Source organism: Orcinus orca, chromosome 19 (genome assembly GCF_937001465.1).
Source record: "Orcinus orca chromosome 19, mOrcOrc1.1, whole genome shotgun sequence".
Classification (NCBI taxonomy): Eukaryota; Metazoa; Chordata; class Mammalia; order Artiodactyla; family Delphinidae; genus Orcinus; species Orcinus orca.
In genome coordinates, this window is record NC_064577.1 from 35,389,048 (window position 1) to 35,409,367 (window position 20,320).

Below are 20,320 nucleotides of genomic sequence, written 5' to 3' on the forward strand. Positions count from 1 at the left end.
TATGGATAATTTTTTTTTTTTTTAAGGATTGTTAGGATATTTCCATAGAGAGAGTGCTGTTGCATTAAAGGGTGTGGATCTTTTTAGGTTCTTGATTAATTTTTCGTCAGACTGTTTCCTAAAAGAATTGTGCCTGTTTAGAGCAGCATTGAATAAATGTGTCCCTCTTAATATTCTATTACAAGAATTGGCTCTTGTTTTTTAAAATGTTCGCTAACTTCATGGCATATAGTATTTAACATTTTCTTGTGAAGTTGAATATTTTCCTGTCTGTTTACTAATTATATTTCTCTTTGTTGCCTTGTTTGGTCTTGTCCTAGTTACCACTTAGGCCATTTGTGTTTTTCTTAGTGATCTGCCTGAGAATTAAAAAAGATACTAATCTTTTGTCATATTTGTTACAGACGTTTTCCCCAGTCTGTTATTTGACTTTTAATTTTGATCATTTCTGAAAGAAAAATGATTTTGAATAAATTTGTTACTTTAGGAGTCAAATTTGTCCAACTTTTCCTTTGTTTTTCCTATCATTTCTATACTTAGGAAAACCCTTTTCTTCAAGAGGCTTAGTAAATATTTACATTTTATTTTACTATTTTTAAAAATGGTTTAGGAAGATGTTTCCCCCCAAATTGCTACTCAGTCATCTCATCATTATTAATCAATTTTTCCTTTCCATAGTGGTGTGATATCTTTTTAGTTATGTTAACAAATTAGTTATAATAGTCAGATTATCTCTTGTTCAGTGCCATACTCTTCATTATTGTAGCTTTATAATTTAGTTTAATCTCATTGTGCTAGAAATTTTTTTTGACTCTTTTTACTTATTTGCTCTTACACGTGAATATTAAAATTGTTAAATTTAAAAAGAAATTTCATTGGGATTGTAATTAGAATGCATTAATTTGGGAAAAGGAGGCATTTAAGTGTTTTTAGTTTTCCCACCTAGGAATATGCTATGTTTTTACGTTTATTTAAGCTTTTGTTCATATTGCTTAGGATAGTTTAATAGTTTTCTTCCTATGTTTTAATGTAATTCCAGCTAATCTAATTTATATTTGTGGCATATCCATTGTGTTTTCTAACCTTAGTTATTGGCTTGTATTTAGGATTGCAGTCATATCTATTTTTGCTTGATTAGAGCAACTTTGCTGAACACTAAGCCTACTAATATTTCACTAATGCTAGTTTTCCAGGTATCAGTATTTGGCATTTTTTACAGTTGAATGCTAACATTAAAATTTTTTTTTCTTTTGTATTTTTCCACTAATACATAATTAATTGAACAAAGTGAAGAATTTTGTGTTTGTTTTAGAATCGTTTCTATAGGCATTGACTTTTTAAAAACCGCATTTGATATGAATTAAGAAATATCAACATGTGTCTTAAGTTTGGCATTTGGTTTCTTACTAAAAATTGACAGCAGACATAAAACTTAGTTTAAAATAAATCCTGATTTTAGGTAGGAATTCCTATATAGATGATTGCACAAATGGCATTTCTTTCTTTCCCAAAAGTTTCCTCCTGCCTCTTCACAGCCAGTCTCCTCATATCCCCAGTCCTTGACAACCACTGATTTACTTTCTGTTGCAATAGTTTTACCTTTTCTAGAATTTTATGTAAATGGAATCATACAGTATGTAGTCTTCTGATTCAGGCTTCTTCTCACTTAGAATAGTGCTTTTGAGGTCCACCCATGTTGTGTGTCAGTTGTTTGTTCCTTTTAATCCTGAGGAATATTGCATTATGCACACATACCCCATTTTGTTTATCCATTCACAAATATCCACAGACATTAGTTTCCAGTTTTTTGCCATTATGTATAAAGCTGCTATGAACATTTGGGTACACACCTCTCTTTGTGAACATGTTTTTATTTCTTTTGGGTAAATGTTTAGGATTGTTGGATCATATGGTAAGTATGTGTTTAACTTAAAAAAAAAAACTGCTAAACTGTTTTTCAGAGTTGTACCATTTTGTATTTCTACCAGTGTTGTCTGAGAGTTCCAGTTGCTCCCAATCCTAGCCAACACTTCAGCACTTGCTGTTGTCAGTCTTTGATTTTAGCCATTCTAATTGGTGTGTAGAGATTACTTCAGTGTAGCTTTAATTTTAATTCCCTTGGACCTACGGTGTTAAGCATCTTTTTATGGACTTATTTATCATCTGTGTATCTTTGGTGAATATCTGTTCAAATCTTTTGCTCATAGTTTTAAAATCGGGTTGTTTTCTTATTATTGAGTTTTGAGAATTCTTTTTGTATTCTGGATACAAGTCCTTTATCAGATATGTGTTTTGCAAATATTTTCTCCTAATCTGTGGCAATTTTTCCCCCCTCAATAGTGTCTCAAAGAGCAGAAGTTTTGAATTTTGATTAAGCCCTGTTTATCAGTTTTTTTCTTTATGGTTCATGCTTTTTATTTCCTATATAAGAAATCTTTTCCTAATCCACAGTTCTAAAAATTCTCTATGTTTTCTTCTGCAGTATTTATAATATTAGCACTTACATTTTGGTGTAGGACCCTCCTAAATTTAACTTTTTAAAAATTTGCTGTGAGAAGTAAGGGTCAGGTTCTTTTTTTTTTTTCATATGGATATCCAATTTTCCTAGCACCATTTGTTAAAATGCTTTTGTTTCCTCCGTTGAGTTGTCTTGGCACCTTGGCTAAAAATCAGTTGACAACATACATGTTCTATTTCTGGACTCTAGTCTGTTCCTTTCATCTATAATTCTTTTCTTTGTAAGTTTATTATTTATAATTCACACTTTCCTATTACTGTAGTTTTAACTTAAGTCTTCTGATTTCAAACATTGATTGAACTTTTCATAAACATTTTGATAGTTTAATAAGCATAATTGAGTCTTTAATTTAGGACCCCATAATACTTTAGGATCTTGTAATGCTTTAGAGCAGTGGTCCCCAACCTTCTTGCCACCAGGGACTGGTTTCGTGGAAGACAGTTTTTCCATGGACGGGCAGGGGATGGTTCAGGCGGTAATGTGAGTGATGGGGAGTGGCAGATGAAGCTTTGCTTGCTAGCCTGCCGCTCACCTCCTGCTGTGCCGCCCGGTTCCTAACAGGCAACAGACAGTTAGCAGTCCGTGGCCTGGGGGTTGGGGACCCCTGCTTTAGAGCCTGTTTCATTTATTTAGTCAACAAATTTTTATCAATTTCTTGACATGTGTCAGACATGGATTTTTAAAAAAATTCTATAGTACCATGAATGGAGATATAAGAAATCAGAATAAACCTAGGTTGGGCTCAATATTTTTCTTTTCAACATTTCTATTATGAATCTTTGAAAAGTTTATTATTATTTTTGTCTCTTACTGATGAAAGTGGATTACAATAAGCATGACTTAACAAAGTTTGCTGTTTACCAGCTATCAGCCCTCTCAACTCATTTTTGGAAAAAGGTGGGATAAAAAAAAATAAACATATCTAAAATGTGGCAATAGAAAAGAAAGGATATAATTGTTTTGTCAAATGTGGGTTGGATTATGGTTTTTTAATTTTATTTATTTTATTTTTTATTTTTTAATTTAAATTTTTTAACAATTAATCACTTAACTTGGTTGTGCCGGGTCTTAGTTGTGGCAGGTGGGCTCCTTAGTTGCGGCTTGCTGTCTCCTTAGTTGCAGCATGTGGGCTCCTTAGTTGTGGCATGCATGAACTCTTAGTTGCGGCATGCATGTGGGATCTAATTCCCTGACCAGGTATCAGACCTAGGCCCCCTGCATTGGAATGGCAGAGGCTTACCCACTGGGCCACCAGCGAAGTCCCGATGGTTTTCTTAAACTTATATTTTATATTATGAGCATATTTTCCTATAAGACAAAAGAAAGGAAGAAACTTAATTTTTGAGGTATAGTTGATTTACAATGTTGTATTAATTTCTGCTGTACAGCAGAGTGATTCAGTTATACATATATATGCATTCTTTTTTAAAATATTCTTTTCCCTTATGGTTTGTCATAGGATGCAGAATATAGTTCTCTGTGCTGTACAGTAGGACCTTGTTGTTTATTCATTCCGTATATAATAGTTTACATCTGCTAACGCCAACTTCCCACTCCACCCCTCCCTCAGCCCCCCCCCTTGGTAACCACAAGTCTGTTCTCTATGTCCCTGAGTCTGTTTCTGTTTGGTAGATACGTTCATTTGTGTCGCATTTTTAAAAAAATTAATTAATTTATTTTTGGCTGTGTTGGGTTTTCGTTGCTGTGCGTGGGCTTTCTCTAGTTGCAGCGAGTGAGGCTACTCTTCGTTGCAGTGCATGGGCTTCTCATTGTGGTGGCTTCTCTTGTTGTGAAGCACGGGCTCTAGGCGCATGGGCTTCAGTAGTTCTGGCACTCGGGCTCAGCAGTTGTGGCTCTCGGGCTCTAGAGCGCAGGGTCAGTAGTTGTGGCACGCGGGCTTAGTTGCGCTGCGGCACGTGGGATCTTCCTGGACCAGGGCTCAAACCCGTGTCCCCTGCCGTGGCAGGCGGATTCTTAACCACTGGGCCACCAGGGAAGTCCTGTGTCACATTTTATATTCTATATATAAGTGATATTATATGGTATTTGTCTTTCTCTTTCTGACTTACTGATAATCTCTAGGTCCATCCATGTTGCTGCAAATGGCATTATTTCATTATTTTTTAATGGCTGAGTAGCATTCCATGGTATATATGTACCACATCTTTGTCCATTCATCTGTTGATAGACATTTAGGTTGTCTCCATGTCTTGGCTATTGTGAATAGTGCTGCTGTGAACCCTGGGGTGCATGTATCTTTTTTGGATTAGAGTTTTGTCTGGGTATATGCCCAGGAGTGGAATTGCTGGATCATATGGCAACTCTATTTTTAGTTTTTTGAGGAACCTCCATACTGTTTTCCATAGTGGCTGCACCAATTTACATTTCCACTAACAGCGTAGGAGGGTTCTCTTTTCCTCCACATCCTTTCCAGCATTTGTTATTTGTAGAGTTTTTAACGATGACCATTCTGACTGATGTGAGGTGGTACCTCATTGTAGTTTTGATATGCATTTCTCTAATAATCAGCGATGTTGAGCATCTTTTCATGTGCCTGTTGGCCATCTGTATGTGGAAAAAGCTTAATTTTATTAAAATCTAAGATGACTTTTTTATTTGACCACAGTGCATTCCTGGGAACTGTCACAAAGCAGACATCTGTAATGTAGACCTATTTACTGTTATTGTTGGAGGCAGTTGGGACGTTGTAGAAAGAGTATAGAACTTGGAGGCAGAAAATTTGGGTTCATATCCTAGTTATGCCACTGATAAGCTTTGTGCCTTTAAGCAAGTCACTTATTTTCTTGGTGCCTAGGCTTTTAGTTATAAATGCATATTTAAAATGAGTGTTGTTGGGGCTTCCCTGGTGGCACAGTGGTTGAGAGTCCGCCTGCCGATGCAGGGGACACGGGTTCGTGCCCCGCTCCGGGAAGATCCCACATGCCGCGGAGCGGCTAGGCCTGTGAGCCATGGCCGCTGAGCCTGCGCATCCGGAGCCTGTGCTCCGCAACGGGAGAGGCCACAACAGTGAGAGGCCAGCGTACCGCAAAAAAAAAAAAAAAAAAAAGAGTGTTATTTATTTTAGGATCCTGCTAGATAAGAAATAATGTATGTGAAAAATACTGTTCAAGCTGTAAAGTATTCTGTTAATGTATTTTGACATTTTTGATCAAAGATTATGTTTTATTTTTTAATTAATTTTTATTGGAGTATAGTTGATTTACAATGTTGTATTAGTTTCTGCTGTACAGCAAAGTGAATCAGTTATACATACATCTGTTCTTTTTTAGATTCTTTTCCCATATATAGGTCATTACAGAGTATTGAATAGAGTTCCCTGAGCTATACAGTAGGTTCTTATAAGTTATCTGTTTTACATATAGTAGTGTACAAAGATTGTGTTTTTTTAACATCTTTATTGGAGTATAAATGCTTTACAATGGTGTGTTAGTTTCTGCTGTATAACAAAGTGAATCAGCTATACATATACATATACCCCCATATCCCCTCCCTTTTGCTTCTCCCTCCCACCCTCCCTATCCCACCCCTCTAGGTGGTCACAAAGCACGGAGCTGATCTCCCTGTGCTATGAGGCTGCTTCCCACTAGCTATCTTACATTTAGTAGTGTATATATGTCAATATTACTCTCTCACTTTGTCCCAGCTTACCCTTCCCCCTCCCCGTGTCCTCAAGTCCATTCTCTACATCTGCGTCTTTATTCCTGTCCTGGCCCTAGGTTCATCAGAACCATTTTTTTTTTTTTGATTCCGTATATATGTGTTAGCATACGGTATTTATTTTTCTCTTTCTGACTTCACTCTGTGACAGACTCTACGTCCATCCACCTCACTACAAATAACTCAATTTCGTTAAAGATTGTGTTTTAAATAAAGTAGTCATAACCGATTATATGCTGTTTTATAGGAGCAAGTGCAACATTAATAATGGTTAATATAGGTATTGATTTAAATGAAATCATGTCTTATAAAATAGGCATAAATGTTTTGTACACCTTGGGGTACCAGTGTGTTGTAAGGAATTCATATAGTTAAATTAGCTATTGTTATAATTAAAAAAATATTTAATTTATTTGGCTGTGCCAGGTCTTAGTTGCAGCACGTGGGATCTTTAGTTGTGGCATGTGGGCTCTTTAGTTGTGGCACATAAACTCTTAGTTGTGGTGTGCACGTGAGATCTAGTTCCCTGACCAGGGATTGAACCTGGGTCCCCTGCATTGGGAACGTGGAGTCTTTTTCACTAGACCACCAGGGAAGTCCCTAAATTAGCTGTTGTTATAATTTTTATCTTTAAATGATATAGCAAACATTTAGACAGTTAATTGTATTCTCCCTCAACCCCTCCATCCAGTTTTGGTAAGAAGTGGAAGAGCTTTGGAGAGTAATTTGAATGGCTCAGGATTTTGGAGATGGGAGAACTGTTTGGATCCAAGTCTTCAATGACTTTCTGCTGGTACTTTCAAAAATAGCCTGTAGTTTCATCTATTGCCAGTAGATGGAGATATTTCTGCACAGGTAGATGTCAACAGTGAGTAAAGACCTGTAAAACAGAAACCCAGAGTGTAAATAAGAGTTCTTGAAATAGAGTTGGAGAATTAGAAACTATCAAAGGTGATGCTGGCTTCTAATGCATATCCATACTTTAGGATAAACTTTGTCATATAAACTCTATGTTACATGTACAGGAGCAATACAAAAATTATTTTTGTTATATTAGAATTGCAAACATTGGTAGTTTATTCAACTTTTTTTTTTTGTTTGATCTTATGTCATCAGGCTTTAAATATAACTTTCTCTAGTGAAGTAGAAAACTTATTGCTTGGTCACATTATTCAGAATCATATAAATTTAGTACTATAAATAAGGTTGAAAGAGCTTTCTTTTTTTTAAATTTATCATCTTAATCTTTTTTAAAAATTATTTATTTATTTATTTATTTATTTTTGGCTGTGTTGGGTCTTCATTGCTGTGCGCAGGCTTTCTCTAGTTGAGAGAGAGCAGGGCTACTCTTTCCTTGCAGTGTGCAGGTTTCTCATTGAGGCGACTTCTCTTGTTGCGGAGCACGGGCTCTAGGCGCGCGGGCTTCAGTAGTTGTGGCACACAGGCTCAGTAGTTGTGGCTCGCAGGCTCTAGAGTGCAGGCTCAGTAGTTGTGGCACACCGGCTTAGTTGCTCCGTGGCATGTGGGATCTTCCCAGACCAGGGCTCGAACCTGTGTCCCCTGCATTGGCAGGCGGATTCTTAACCACTGCGCCACCAGGGAAGCCCTGAAAGAGCTTTCTTAAAAAAATTGAATTTTGTAAAGGAAGAAGAATGAAGAAAAAATATTTTTAAAGATTCTTCTATCTTTTTAAAGTAAAATAGTATTTGACACATTCAAAATACCATGTCTAACACAGTACTTGGTACATAGTATATCTTCAGTAAACTTTTGTGAATTAAAGAATGATTCATGAAATTGAAAAAAGCTTACATGGTTTAAGAGGACCTCATTTGAAACAGATAATAGAATCTCTCTTTGTGACATTATTACTGAATTAACTGATGTTTGTACCTTAGTAATTTTGACAATGTTAAGTTATAAAGATAGAGGACCAAAGTATTCATTCAAGTTCGTATTTGACTTGATGGCTAGAACTCCTTTACCATACTCTGCAAAATTTACTTCTCAACAAAGTGAAGATCAGTCTGATAGTCACTGCAAAAAGATCTACTTTTGCATGTCACCTAAGAAATTCACATATATAACTAGTCTGTCAGTGTTAGGAAGAAAATTAATATTTTTTCAGAGCTCTATAGTTTTAACTTGTTCTCATTTGTTATCTAATTTAATTACTGTTGAGATCCTGACTTTACAAGTATTCTAAACCAGTGAAGGCGGAATATAATCTTTTATCTGATGAAATTTTTTTCTTGAATCTTTTGAAGAGAATAGCAACTGATTTTTTTGAGGGAACAATTGGTACAATTATTCAAATTCCATAGAAATTAGGCTAGTTGTACCAGAAATCTTGTGTAATAAAACATGAATCCTTGTACATTTTAGTTTTCTATTTCCTAGTTGTTTTGAGTTTTTCTTATTTTAGATAGGTAGGAAAGCTTAGGTAGTAAACCAGTCTTTTTCTTACTTTAAAATAGGGTTGGTGATGATATTTCAAGTTTCTTCTGATTTCCAGTTTGGTTATCTCAAGTCTTTTTTCTCTAACTAGAAAGAGGACTTGGAATGGTGGTGAGATATTTACATATTCATTCAGTGATCATTTGTTGAGAGTCTTAACATGCACCTTACGCTGAGGTGTAGGTTCTGGGATTTCAAGAAGAGATTTGGATCCCGATCTTGCTTTCAGGGAACCTACAGTGTAAACAAGTAGAGACAAGACTTGATGGATGAAATAATTGAACAGTCAGTGCTAGAGTTAGTGATACATACAATGAGGGTGAAATAAAAGAATGAAAGCCCATGGATATTTTTAAGGGAGCTCAATTTCCAGATTCTAAAGTTGATCAGTTTTTCATATTTTCTTCCTTTCACTTTACAAAAGAAAGGCACATCTCTAGGCCATCCCAAATAGTACATTGTCCTGGGGTAAGAGGCCTTCCAGGGCACCTAAGAGACAAATTAGAATATTGATAAGGTTATTGAGAAGGCAGTGACTCCAATGACTTAACATCTTTTCACAAGTCACGTGGTTTCAGCCCTTCAATTTCAACAAAATTAGGGACCCGATCAAGTTGTTAGTTGATCATTAAAAATAATTTTCATAAAAATAAGTTTTCTTAGCACTTACATTTATAAAAATGAGAAATAGGAATAAAATATTTTCAATAAACATTCATTGACAGACACATGAACGAATTGAAAATAAGATAACCTCATCCATGTCATGAAGAGATACATTTCCAATTCTTCTTTTCCTTGTCCCGTTCCCCCTTTTTGAATAATTGGTTTGTTCTTATCCGTATGCAGGAAGGGTCTACACGTTGTATTTTGTTGGTATGTCTGAAGTCTTTTTTAAAGTATAGGCCCATTGCCCCCCCGCCCACCTTTGTTCTTTGAATTTTCTTTGAATTTACTTATTATAGAAACCAGATCTGTTGAATACCTTCATCTAAAAACTCTGTGATTTGGTTCTAGTATTGTTTCCCATCATGCCTGTGTCCCATCATATGCCTATGTTACACCACTCTGAATTCCTCACTCTTTCCTATTCTTTTCACATTTTCTTATATCTCCCAAGTTTTTGATGGTGCTCTTTACTTAGACTCTGTTACAGTACTTTCTTCCTTACCTAGTCACCCTGCCCAATCTCCTCGGCTATTAAGACAGCTGAAGCATTTTCTCCTCTGAGAAATCTTCCCAGACTTCCCCAGGCTGAGTTAGGTGCCCCCGTCTTAACAGTTAGGGTCCTGATAGAAACAGATAACATTCTCACAAAAGGTGAAAGAGAATGTTGTTAGGGGACTACTTAGAATAAATGGGCAGGGTTAAGGGAATCCAGTTAGGTATGGTGTAGCACCTAGGGACTAGCAGTGATAGGAAGTTGCATCATCTTTGGGCAAGAAAGGGAAAGGGAGCGAGTAGTCATGGGAACGCAGAGAGACCCTTGCTGTTGCTTCTCATTTACTGAACCCAATTTCAGGCTGGAGGGTAAGGGAGCCCAGTTCCTGTAGTCTATTACGTCAGCCTCCTAGGACACTAAGTGCTGGTTAAAGGATGGAGAATGATCTGAAGGAGCAAATAGAAATATCCAAAACACCCTCATTTATATTCCTACAATACGTTAGCATACTTCGTTGTATCATGAATTATACTGACTTAAAATTCATTGGTTGTATTGATGTTTTCCCCATAGCACTGTGAACTCCTCTGTAGCTATGAACTAGCTCTTACTCATATTTGCCTACCCACAGTGCTCATTAGATATTTAATTAAATGAATAAAAGTTTAAAAAAGAGATGAATGAGATACATAATTTAAAAGGTCTGTTCTACTTAGTGGTAATGTGTGGTGATTCTTAGTTCAAAAGAGTAAATCTAATACTTTTTGCTTTGTTTGGCAGTTTTGATGCTTCTGCAATAATTGACTCACTCTTTTTGGTTGAAGAAAGGCCAGGGATTAATTTAGGCCATAATAGATAACTTCTGTATTTAGAAGGATTATAATGCAAGACTGATTTGGCTGAGCTCAGTGGCATGGTAAATATATTTATGCACTTCCTTTTGCTATGGGTGAATCATGATGCAGGGAAAGAATCTGTAGAGGCTATAAGGCCATAAAATTAAATTGATTTCAGGAAGAGTGTGCCTTACTTAACTATTATTAGACTTTCTCTGGATTATTACATAGCTTTTTCAAATCTCTTAAGTAAATGAAAGCTGGTCTTGGGACTTCCCTGGTGGTCCAGTGGCTAGAACTCCACACTCCCAATGCAGGGGGCCTGGGTTCGATCCCTGGTCAGGGAACTGGACCCCACATGTCGCAACTAAGAGTTCGCATGCCGCAACTAAAGACCCTGCATGCCACAATGAAGATCCTGCGTGCTGCAAAGACTCAGTGCAGCCAAATAAATAAATAAATAAGTAAATATTAAAAAATAAAAAAATAAATAAATGAAAGCTGGTCTCTATATGGAAAAAGGCACCCTTATTGCTAGCCAAATTCTTCCCCTCCCCCCAATAAGTTGAACTAATGATCATATATTTGCTATAAAGGCTTGTTAGAATTGCTGCATAAAAAATTACTCCAAAACTTAAAGGTCTAAAACACAAACAATAATTTTATTATCTCTCGTGATTTCTGTGGATTAGGAGTTTGGAAAGGGCTCTGCCGGCTTTTAAAAAAATTTTTTTTTAATTAATTAATTTTATTTTTGGCTGCATCGGGTCTTAGTTGCGGCACACGGGATCATCCTTGCGGCACGTGAGTTCTTCATTGTGGTGCACAGGCTTCTCTCTAGTGTGGCGCCCGGGCTCCAGAGTGCGTGGGCTTTGTAGTTGTGGCACGTGGGCTCAGTAGTTGCGATGTGTGGGCTTAGTTGCCCCACGGCATGTGGGATCTTAGTTCCCGGACCAGGGATCAAACCTGCGCCCCCTGCATTGGAAGGTGGATTCTTAACGAGTGGACCACCAGGAAAGTCCCTGCTGGCTGGTTTTGGCTCAGGGTCTGTCATGTGTTTTATTCAGATGATGGCTGGAATTGGAATAGCTCGGGGCTGGCTGGGGATTTATCTCTCTTCAGGTCATCTACGAGCCTCTCCATGTGATTTCACTGCACGAGCTAGTTTATGACAGCTCCAGGGCAGTTACACTGCTAACATGACTGGCTCAGGGTACCAGCAGGAATTGTCAGGAAACAAGGCGAAAGCTGAATCTCCTTTTCTGACTCAGCCTAGGAAGTCCTTGTTGCATTTTATTGGTTACAAGCAGGTTACTTACAAGTTCTTCTAGATTCAAGGGGAAAGAACATAGATTGCATCTCTTGATGAAAAAAGTGGCAAAGAATTTGCAGCCATTTAAAAAACTGTCATAGGTGACAGTGGTGGCAGCTACCACTGCTACTTCTTTTGTTCTTTTGGTTGGACTCCATGCTCTTTGGTATCCTAATCTAATACATACTATTTTCCAGCTTTTGTAATTGAGTTATTTTATGTTCTGCCTTTGAAGTTTCCAGGAATTTTATTACAGAGAACTTAACAAAAGAAATTTTCAACAGTTTCTAGAAGAGTTATGATAATTTGTTCTTAAAATCCATAAGTTATTTTGGTAAATGATAAGAAAGATACTCAATGGAAACAGAAGCAGACTGGTAAAAAGAAATAAGGCAGATAAATACTATTTGAATAAAATAATTTCTGCAAGTATGTGAATTAAATTCTTTAATTCTCTGGAATGAGTTTTATACTGAAAAAATATTATAATTCAGAGCTAATAATCAGAGTTTTAGTGCTCCCCCATCAGGTCTGCATTGTTTTTCTTTAACCCTTTTATAATCTATTCCCCATGGAGCAGTTTCATAAATTAAAAAAGAAAATGTAAATTGGATAATTTTACTGCTTGCTTCAAACCCTCCAGTGGCTTTCCATTATACGTTGAATGAAATAGACATTATTTGAACAAGATCCTGTACAATCTGGCCCTGTCTTTCCTTGGCTCATTTTGCTTTAGTAACATTAGTTGTGTTTTGATGTCTTGAAAAGGCCAATCTTTTTCCCACCTGAAGGCACCCCCACCCCGCTTTTGTTGCCGGGGTCTTCTTTCTCTACTTATTATTTTTTCTGTGTCAGTTTATGATTTCAAAGAGTTCCTAAATACTCTGTCTAAAGTGGCTTCTACCGTCATTATTCTCCATCATAGTATCTTGTTAACTTCAGAGGACTTATTATAATTTATTTTTATTTATTTATTTATTTATTTGCGGTACGTGGGCCTGTCTCTGTTGTGGCCTCTCCTGTTGCGGAGCACAGGCTCCGGATGCGCAGGCTCAGCGGCCATGGCTCACGGGCCCAGCCGCTCCGCGGCATGTGGGATCTTCCCAGACCAGGGCACGAACCCGTGTCCCCTGCATCGGCAGGCGGACTCTCAACCACTGCGCCACCAGGGAAGCCCTATAATTTATTTTTATATTCACTTCTTTACCTGTTTGTCTTTTTAAAAACTTTAAATTTTAGATTTACAGAGAAATTGTGCAGGGCAGAGACTGTGTGTTTCATTTACCTAGAGTAATACTAAACACTTAGGAGATACTCTGTAAATATTTCTTAGAAGAACAACTACTAGAAAGATGTCTTAAGAGTTTATAGTCTAACCTCTTCCACACTTTATGTGAATAACATGCTCACGGAGGTCATGTGTGTCTTCTTTTAAGTCCATGGCTAGTTGGCAAGTCCCAAGTCTCCAGGGTAGTACTAGAAACCACATCTTGTGATAATCCGATTTGTTGTATTTATAGGTGAGTTTACTGTGAAACTAATGAAGCTTAACTTTCAGGATCCTATCTGAGAGCCTGGGAGGGACCCTGGCAATGAGTTCATGGTCACTTTAAGAGGGGGGGAATAAGGAGGGTGAGAGGGAGATGCAAGAGGGAGGGGATATGGGGATATACATATGCATATAGCTGATTCACTTTGTTATACAGCAGAAACTAACATAACACTGTAAAGCAGTTATACTTGAATAAAGATGTTAAAAAATTGTTTTATTAGTATATATTATATTTATATACAGAAAGAGTGCCAAGCTTATAAGTGTGCAGCTTAAGACTTTTCACAAACTTAACACGCGTATATAACCAGTGCCCAGATCAAGAAACAATATTTCCTGTACGTTGTCACATAGTTATGAAGGATTTGCAAATGTACTATATCTTAACCACAATCAGTTAAGATTGCTGTCTCTTTTTACACTGATTTCCCTTCTCTCATACTTCTCCTCGTGTTGGTGGCACTGGAATAGCTGTAGGCATTTTGGGCATCTGGCTATGGGGAAACTGACTTGGGGATACATTTAGTTGGGTATTAGCAGGATATGTTGATGTGGTTCACAGTCTCTTCGTGTATAGTCAAGGTATTGCTAGCCGTCTGAGTACAAGGATAGTGTGTATGAATACTACACATTGTGTTAACTCATTTGGCGTTGTGACATAAACATGCAGTCCTAGAGATGGTATAGTGATATGAATATGTCCCATGGCATCTGGCACCTGAAGTATGTAGTTAGTGGAGCAAAAACCAAGGTTTGATGCCAAAAGGCCAGTTTGTGAAAAATTTTTCCGAATCTTAAAGCTTCATATGAAAGAGACTTGTTAGTAGTTTTCCCAAGTTTGGCCACAATCTTAAAAGTTTACATAACATTACCAATAATGGCTCTGTGCTAAAAGAAACTTTTCTAAGTTTTACAACAACAACAAAAATATGTTCAACTATGCTAGAGAAAAGACTGAATTATTTTTCTGTTATCTCTATAGAAAATGATATTATAAAACTCATGGGAAAGTATGATACTAGCATAAGGGTTGACATATGGGTCAATGGAGTAGAATCGAGAGTCCAGAAATAAACTCATACATCTGTGGTCAATTGATTTTTCCACAAGGGTGCCAAGGCCACTCAATGGGGAAAGGTTAGTCTTTTTAGCAAATGATGTTGGAACAATTGGATATCCACATGCTAAAGAATGAAGTTGTACCGCCACCTCACACCATATACAAAAATTAACTCAAAATGGATTAAAGACCTAAATATAACAGCTAAAACCATAAAAACTTTAGATGGAAACACAAGACCTTGGAGTGGCAGTGATTTCTTAAATATGACACCAAAGCACAGGCAACCAAAGAAAAAACCAAATTGGACTTCATCACAATTAAAAACCTGTACCCCAAAGGACACTATCAAGAAAGTGAAAAGAGGGAATTCCCTGGCGGTCCAGTGGTTAAGACTCTGTGCTCCCGATGCAGGGGGCGTGGGTTTGATCCCTGGTTGGGGAACTTAGATCCCACATGCTGTGTGGTGCAGCCAAAAAAAAAAAAAAAAAGGTAAAAAGATAACTCATAGAATGGGAGAAAATATTTGTAAATCATAATATCTGATAAGGGTCTAGTATCCAGAATATATAAAGAACTCTTACAACTTAATGACAAAAGGACAACCCAATTAAAAAATGGGCAAAGACTATGGAAAACAGTATGGAAGTTCCTCAGAAAACTTAAAATACAATTACCAAATGATCCAACAATCCCACTGCTGGGCATATACCCGGACAAAACTGTAATTCACAAAGATACATGCACCCATGTGTTCATAGCACTGTTCACAATAGCCAAAACATGGGAGCAGCCTGAATGTCCATCAACAGATGAATGAATAATGAAGATGTGGGGAACTTCCCTTGTGGTCCAGTGGCTAAGACTCCACGCTTCCAATGCAGGGGGCCCAGGTTCGATCCCTGATCAGGGAGCTAGATCCCACATGCTGCAACTAAGAGTTCCCATGTTGCAACTAAAGATCCTGCACATGCAGCAACTAAAACCCGACACAGCCAAATAAATTAAAAAATAAAATATTAAAAATAATAAAGATGTATATATATACAATGGAATACTACTCAGCCATGAAAAAGAGCAACATAATGTCATTTGCAGCAACATGGATGGATCTAGAGATTATCATACTAAGTGAATTAAGTCAGAAAGAAAGAAATACCATATGACATTACTTCTGTGGAATTTAAAATGTGGCACAAATTAACCTATCTACTAAACAGAAACAGACTCACAGACATAGAGATCAGACTTGTGGTTGCCAAGGGGGAGGCAGGGAGGGAGAGTGATGGACTGGGAGTTTGGGGTTGGTAGATGTAAACTATTACATTTAGAATGGATGAATGGCAAGGTCCTACTGTGTAGCACAGGGAACTGTATCCAGTCTCCTGGGATAAGCCATAATGGAAAAGAATATTTAAAAAGAATGTATATATGTGTAAAACTGAGTCACTTTGCTGTATGGCAGAGATTGGCGCAACAATGTAAATCAACTGTACTTAAATTAAGAAAAACACAAAAAAACCCAAAAAACGGGCAAAGGATTTGAGTAGACTTTTCTCCAAAGAAGATAGACCATTGGCCAATAAACGTAATGAAGAGCTGCTCAATATCATAAGTCATTAGGGAAATGCACATCACAATGAGATACTATTTCATACCCACTAGGAGGGCTATAATAAAAAATGGGAAAATGACAAGTGTTGGCAAGGATTTTCATACATTTTTGGTGGGAATGTAAAATGGTTCAGCTACTGTGGCAAAAGTTTGGCAGTTCCTCAAAAAGTTAAACATGGGAATTACCATATGACTCAGCAATTCTGTTCCTAGCTATATAACGAAGAGAATTGAAAACATATGTTCACACAAAAACTTGTACACAAATGTTCATAGTAGCATTATTCATAATAGCCAAAATAGTTGGGTGGAAACAACCCAAATGTTCATTAACTGATGAATAGGTAAATAAAATGTGGTATATCTATACAATGGAATATTATTCAGCTATAAAAGGGAATGAAATACTAATATTGATACATGCTACAACATGGATGAACCTCAGAAACATTACACTGAGTGAAAGAAGCTAGACACAAAGGGTCACATATTGTATGATTCTAGTTGGAAAATCTATAAAGACATAAAGTAGATTGATGGTTGCCAGGGGACACGGGAAGGGAAGAGTTGAGAGTGACTTCCCAGGTATGGAGTTTCTTTCTGGATGATGGAAATGTTCTGGAATTAGATAGTGGTGATGGTTGTACAGCATTGGGAATATACTAAAAACCATTGAATTGCACAGTTTAAAATGGTGAGTTTTATGTTATGTGACTTCTATCTCAATAAAACAAATTGCAAAAAACCCCTGTCACAGGGGAAGAGGTACTCAAAGAGTATGCAGCCAAGAAACTAGGAAAAATGGCTTTATGGGGGTGTGTCAATTAACAAAAGTATTATTTTCTGGTTTTTATAATGTTTATGATATTTGTCAGCTTGTTAAAATTTATGATTTCTCATTCTAAATTGAATATTTGCTTTCATACGTAATTTTGTATTATTCTAAAGTGGGACCCCCAAACTATAAACTCCAGGCTCTACAAAACCTGGATGCACCCTAAGATGTATATTAGCATCAGATAAAAATGATTCAAGAGCTGTGCCGTCTTTTTAAGCATGAGGGATTGAACAAATGTTTATTTCTGTTCTCTCCCAAACCCCATTCAATGATAGTAAAGGGATAAAAACAGCATACACCTACAAGAGCAAAAAGAACAGAGGAGGAGACAGCAAATAAATGATGTCAGAAAGTTTCAGGAAGATGGAAGGTAGTTGGAGCATATAATTTAGCTGAGAAAGTAGAATATAAAGTATTTGCAGAGGGCGTACCAAATCCTTGCTGTATTCCAGCTAGTTCATATCACAGATCTCTAGAAAAGACTCAGGAATTGGAGGCACCAAGTATCTCTGGGGGTACAGATGAGATGTGAGGCTGAAAACGAGAAATGTTTTAAAGTCTGTGGAAGGTTCTATTTGTATATATATATTATCCCAGGAAGCCTGATGAGTGTTCTTCCTCAACCCTCACAGAAAGTTAAAGACATTTTGGGAAGAAAGTTAACCAGATTGGCTCCAGGGGCAGGGATACCTGGCACTGTGGAAGGTAGGGGAGAAATGCTCACCTGAAAATGAGGGGACTGGCAACATTTTAAATAGTGAAACTCCCAGCCCGCCTCTGCTGTTCAGCTGCATGAACACTAGCACCCAATTAAATCTTTTCTCCTTTATGAAAAAGTCTTCTCTGGAAAATATTGGACAGCTCAAAGAAAGCACTAATAAATACTTATATTTAGAGTGTCCTAATGAAACAGCTAGGTCACCCTGCTAGACACCCTACAGTGAAAGTTATCAGTTGCTAGGTGGGAGAGAGAAGGCCTCACCACTCCTTAAACTTTCACTTGCACATGAAGAATTAGAAATGGCACTGACCTCTCAACAGCAATATCAGAACTGAGAACACAGTTGAGCAATGCCTTTGGAATTCTGAGGGAACATGACTTCCAGTCTAGAATCTAACCATTTGCTCATCAAGTATGAAGGCAGAATAAAGGCATTTTGGGGCATGCCAGATCTGAAAAAATTATTTCTACTTATCCCTTTTTAGGAAGCTACTGAAGGATATATCCATCACAATTAGGGAACATACTATAAAAAAGTAATACATGGGTGATTGTATCCTTATACACAAAGGGAAAGGCAGAGTCAAAGGGAAGTCAGTAAACCTAAAGCCTGGGGAAAAATACTCTCAAAGTCTGTGCAACGTCTTGTGTATTTTTTCTTGGGAGAGGGTCTGTGTTGAGATTCTTGTTTATAAACAAACAAAAGCCAAACTTGTAAAACAAACAAACAAACAAAAAACATTGCCAATCATGAACATTATCAATTTTTTAGTGTTTGACAGTCTTGTAGGTAAGAGAAGAAATGACATGTTTAAAGAATTTTGAGGGACTTCCCTGGTGGCACAGTGGTTAAGAATCCGCCTGCCAATGCAGGGGAGATGGGTTCGAGCCCTGGTCTGGGAAGATCCCACATGCCGTGGAGCAACTAAGCCCGTGTGACACAACTACTGAGCCTGTGCTCTAGAGCCCGTGCGCCTGGAGCCCCTGCTCCGCAACGAGAAGCCATGGCCATGAGAAGCCTGCGCACCACAACAAAGAGTAGCCCCTGCTCGCTACAGCTAGAGAAAGCCTGCGCGCAGCAACGAAGACCCAACTCAGCCAAAAATAAATAAATAAAATATAAATAAATTTTAAAAAAATAAAGAATTTTGAGCTTGATAGTCTTTTTTTTAAAAAAAACTTTATTGGAGTATAATTGCTTTACAATGTTGTGTTAGTTTCTGCTGTGTAACAAAGTGAATCAGCTGTACGTATACATATATCTCCATATCCCCTCCCTCTTACGTTTCCCTCCCAACCTCCCTATCCCACCCCTCTAGGTTGTCACAAGCACGGAGCTGATCTCCCTGTGCTATGCAGCTGCTTCCCACTAGCTAGCTATTTTACATTTAGTAGTATATATATGTCAATGCCACTCTCTCACTTCATCCCAGCTTACCCTTCCCCCTCCCCGTGTCCTCAAGTCCATTCTCCACGTCTGTGTCTTTATTCCTGTCCTGCCCCTTGGTTCATCAGAACCTTTTTTTTTTTTTAGATTCCATATATATGTGTTAGCATACGGTATTTGTTTTTCTCTTTCTGACTTCACTCTGTATGACAGACTCTAGGTCCAATCACCTCACTGCGCTTGGTAGTCTTTTATTAGTCCTATTGATAACTTTTATTGTCAGAATTTTTTCTTTTTCTTTGCTTTGTCAAGTACTTTATGGCTTTATTGCTAAAATACTTGCTGTTAGAAAACACTCAAGTTTTAGAGCTGGCTGAGAACCAAGCTCTAAAATTACCTTAACCTGGGATATGTAGACCTTTAAGGAGTTTGTGCATTGGCTCCAGGTGGGTACTGTGAATCCCCTGGGTTGTATATGTGGACAATACTCCCCCCCCACCTGCCCCCACCCAGCCTAGGGTCCAGTTTCATATCGCAGAAAAAGAAGCTCAGAGAGGTTAAGTGACTTACTCAACAGTGGTCTTCTGATTCCTATTTTGGTGTGCATTCTCCTGTTAAATCATGCGGTCTTCAAAGTCCTGAATTAGTTTCATTTTTGTTACATGATCAGCTTTTAAATTTCTTGAACACTGTGTGTAATGATTAAGATGAATCTAGGAACTGATATGAATTTCTCTTGAGTGATAAACTATGTTAAAACACCGAGTTTTATTTATTTATTTTTTATTTTGGCCGTGCCGCGTGGCTTGCAGGATTGCAGTTCCCCAACACAGATTGAACCTGGGCCATGGCAGTGAAAGCACTGAATCCTAACCATTAGACCACCAGGGAACTCCCCAAAACACAAAGTTTTAAGATGTGACTAACCTCAGGGGGACAGGCAACATAGGGATAGGGGATTAAGAGGTACAAACTATTATGTATAAAATAGGCTTCAAGGATATATTGAAGGGGAGTATAGCCCTTTTTTTTTTTTTTTTTTTTTGCGGTACGCGGGCCTCGCACTGTTGTGGCCTCTCCCGTTGCGGAGCACAGGCTGTGGACGTGCAGGCTCAGCGGCCATGGCTCACGGGCCCAGCTGCTCCGCGGCATGTGGGATCCTCCTGGACCGGGGCACAAACCCGT

The 20,320-nt window shown here is 37.7% G+C and overlaps 1 protein-coding gene and 1 long non-coding RNA gene across 3 annotated transcripts in view; one reads left to right on the forward strand and one right to left on the reverse strand.

The window, feature by feature from the left end:
• Positions 1–20,320, forward strand: part of SMURF2 (SMAD specific E3 ubiquitin protein ligase 2) — a 118,611-nt gene that overhangs the window by 5,468 nt on the left and 92,823 nt on the right. The window lies entirely within an intron of this gene.
• LOC125962113 (uncharacterized) lies at positions 7,037–19,904 on the reverse strand. The gene is made up of 3 exons (XR_007473539.1): positions 19,706–19,904; positions 8,820–8,887; positions 7,037–7,076 (listed from the first exon to the last, which is right to left on the reverse strand). It is a non-coding gene; the product is annotated as an uncharacterized LOC125962113 (long non-coding RNA).